We start from the raw sequence: 3900 nt of genomic DNA on the forward strand, positions 1-3900 counted from the left end.
GGGGGGAACGGCTTGTTGAAAAGGGGATAAAAAGGGGAAGGATGAAAGTGGGAGGCAGGAGAGGAGAGGGGACAAGGCTTCCACCCTGCAGCCACGTGTGAGAATCAGCTGTCAAGCACTCACCTCCTCGTCTCCTTTCCGCTGATCTCATCTGCCGTCTGTTTTACCTCGTCGTCTAGTCTCCTCACCTTTCTTTCATGTTTACTCTCACCTCCTCTCCACTTTCTCTGTTCTCCGCTCTTGTTACGTTGACTTCACATCTCCCCGTCTGAGATCAGTCCATTCACACTGCGACTCCCTTCACACATTAAAACCTTGGAGTTGTGGTGTAGTGGCGGGGCGATGTGTGCTTGAAGCGTCTGGTTTAGAGAGATTTCTTTTTCGGTAAGTGGTTGACAGTGGTGGAATTTAACTTACGTACGTTTACGCTTTCAAATTTCTCCTCAAATTGATTACAAATGTTGAGCTACTTGTACTTTACTTGAGTTTTTCTTTTCATGCCACTTTCTACTTCGCTACATTTCAGAGAGAAAAATTCTACTTTTTACTCCATCACATTCATCGGACGGCTTTAAGTTACTTTACCATTAATGTTTTAGCCCACAAAAATGTAGTTTATAAATTATTTTTTTTATTTTAAATGAAACCACCCGACAAAATAACAGTATAGCTGAAATGATGAGACCCTTGAACACACAACTGTTTGGATCCTTTCTTGTTTTTAAAATTGGAGGATTTTTCTGCATTGAGTACTTTTTCCTAATGATACTTACATTTAAGTAATATTTTCAATGCAGGACTTTTACTTGCAACAGAGTGTTTTTACAGTGTGGTATTAGTACATGTAAATAAGTTAGTTATTAGAAATTTAACTACAACGTACTTTTACTTTTAATACGTGTACATTTTCCTTATGTTGAATGATATTTCCAATGCAGGACTTGTACTTGTAACAGAGTATTTTTACAGTGTGGTATTAGTACTTTTCACCTAAGTAAGTAAGTTACTTGTTAGAAATTTAACTACCCAACAATATACGTCCAGCTGAAATTATTAGACCATCAAACACATGTTTGGATCCTTTCCAGTTTCTAAAATCTGAGGATTTTTCTGCATTGAGTACTTTTACTTTTAATACTTGTACATTTTCCCAATGATATTTACATTTAACACTTAACATTTTTCAATGCAGGACTTGTACTTTTAACAGATTATTTTTACAGTGTGGTTTTAGTCGTTTTTACCTAAGTAAAGGACTTCTTCCACCGCTGGGTACAAGGTATGGGCCAGGCCCAGTTGGGTCAGGATGTGGACCTTGGTCCTCACTTTTAATACTTAAAGTACATGTTCCCAATGATACTTACATAGTTTTACTTAAATGACATTTTCAATGCAGGCGTATTTCAAAACTATGGTATTAGTACTTTTACTTAAGTAAAGGATCTGAATATCCACCACTGGTGCTTGACGGACAAAATGCATTTACCTAGGTAGTTGAAAATGAATTGTTTGCGTGTCTAGTGCAACATAAATGTGATCAATTCTGGTTTTGCTCAGATGCCAAATCCAGAAAGCTGTCACAGTCCCAACGTGTTGTGGTGTTAAGACATTTACGTTCAGCAGTTTCTCCATCTCGCTCGTAACATAAGTAACTCCCAACTTCAAGTGAGGAGAATGAGCAACAACCAAAAAAACAGCTTTAGCACTTTTTTGTGCTTACAAAGCTTGATGAAGAATGGAACGGAGAGAGTGTACAAACGTGATAATGAGTCCTCTTTTCCAGTGATGAGAAACTCATTTGAAACTGCACAGATTTCTCCTACAAAGGGACACGACAAGACACCAAGGCTGGATGTTCGCGCTGTCTCCTCAGAATGTGCTTTCACAGCCTCAAAATCAGTCCCACAGAGGAAAAAAAAAAAAGAAAAAAAGCAAAGTGATTTTCTACTCCGTGTGTCCGTCCACCGCTTTCTGTCTTGTCTTCAATCGTCTCTTGGACGCTCAGATTTACAAAGACACTCAGATACAGATGCATGTCTGTTCATGCAACAGTCAGCAGAGTCGCTGAGTCGATCCGATGGATTTTCATAAAGGAATCATATTTGAAATGAAATCGGTCGAGGGCTGCTTGTGGTAAACACTGTCATGTCAGGGAGACAGCTAAGCCCTACAAGGCTTTTCCGCCTAAAGGCTCCACTTAAAGCAAATTATCATTTACCTTTCGACGCTTGCCAGATCATTAGGCAGGGACATTAAAACCAGCCACCACAGCACCAGAGGGGGCCCGAGTGAACCGCTGCCCGGTACATAGCTGTATGGGAGGGGGTGTGTGTGTGTTGGAGTACGTGAAAGGGTGTGTGGGAAGGGTATTTACAGAAGTGCTTGTGCGAGTGTTTTCAAGAAAGTGTGTGTGTGTGTGTGTGTGTGTGTGTGTGTGTGTGTGTGTGTGTGTGTGTGTGTACGGTGACATCAAAGGGGCCACAGCCCTGGGTTTACCATGTGCCCAGATCATTTGACACAAGCAGATGCATCATTAAAACACTGCCACACTTGCTGGCCAGCGAAGACCAGGCAAGTCTCTCATACTCACGCACATTAGCATTTTTATCCCCCCCCCCCCCAAATCTTTCGACCCTCTCCCAATTCCACAAAGACGCGGAAATGCAGAAAGGTTGCCGCACCCAGATGGGCCTTTTCTTTTCCATTTTTTTTTAATTTTCCTTGTGACTTTCCGGAAAGCCGTGAGAGTTTCGATAACGTGTGCGATTTTGGAGGGGAGTGACATGACCGCCGGGAATCGGGTGGGCATGTCGAGCTTGTGTGTGTGTGTGTGTGTGTGTGTTGTGTTGTGTGTGTGTGTGTGTGGTGTGTGTGTGTGTGTGTGTGTGTGTGTGTTGGGTGTGTGTGTGTGAAAAGGAGACAGTGCCTGCCCTAGTCATGGCAACCCAGCCCTTCTCATTAAATCACCAGAGCAGCTCGTGTCTGGGTCGATTCTGGCCACAATCACACACACCACACACGCACACACACACACACACACAAAATCTCAAACAAACACATGCACGCACACACAGAGAGACAGCAGGGCCGACACTGGGCCAACGACAGGCCTGTGATGTGTGGCCAGAGGATAGATGTGGACAGACTTCACCTTCTTCTGCTGCTGCTGCTGCTGGGGAACACACAACAGATGGCTGAAGCACAGCCGCCTTTCTCCTTACCCCTTTCTTCTGTTTCTCTTCCCTTGCTCTCAAAATGTATCCTTCTTCTTCTATCCATTTGTACTTCCACTTACACAAAACAACCTCAACTGGCTCCTTTCAACCCAAAAGGAGCAGCGTCTCTACTCAAGCTCTTCACGGATGACTGAGCTTCTCACCCGATCTCTAAGGGAGACGCCAGCCCCCCTCCTGAGGAAACCCATCTCGGATGTTGTACCTTGGATCGCGTTCTTTCGGTCATGACCCAGCCTTCATGGCCATAGGTGAGGGTAGGAATGCAAACTGACCGTTAGCTTGAGAGCTTTTGTCGTCTTGCTCAGCTCTCTTTTGTCACAACGGTCTAATAAATAGAATGTAAAACCATTCACATTGGGTAAGGACTCTTCCCCACCTGAAGAAAACGCTCCATCAGTTTCCTGCTGAGAACCATGGCCTCAGATTTAGAGGTGCTGACCCTCTTCCCAGCCCCTTCACACTTGGCTGTGAACCGATCCAGTGAGTGCTGAAGGTCACAGGCCGATGATGCCACCAGGACCACATCATCTGCAAAAAGGAGCAATGAGAACCCCAGCCCACTGAACTGCAACTCATCCCCACCCCGACTACGCCTCGACATCCTGTCCATAAAAATTACAGGATAATATAAGCGCAGCCCAGGTGGAGGCCAACTCTCACCTGA

General features: G+C 44.3%; 1 long non-coding RNA gene across 1 annotated transcript in view; it reads right to left on the minus strand.

The window, feature by feature from the left end:
- The window catches only part of LOC116686026 (uncharacterized), a 4978-nt gene extending 3129 nt beyond the window's left edge, over positions 1-1849 (minus strand). The window contains exon 1 of the long non-coding RNA XR_004331129.1: positions 1837-1849. This is a non-coding gene — a long non-coding RNA (uncharacterized LOC116686026). The remainder of the gene's footprint in view (positions 1-1836) is intronic.
- Between the last annotated feature and the right edge of the window lie 2051 nt (positions 1850-3900).

The sequence above is a fragment of the Etheostoma spectabile genome, unplaced genomic scaffold, assembly GCF_008692095.1.
Source record: "Etheostoma spectabile isolate EspeVRDwgs_2016 unplaced genomic scaffold, UIUC_Espe_1.0 scaffold285, whole genome shotgun sequence".
Taxonomy (NCBI): domain Eukaryota; kingdom Metazoa; phylum Chordata; class Actinopteri; order Perciformes; family Percidae; genus Etheostoma; species Etheostoma spectabile.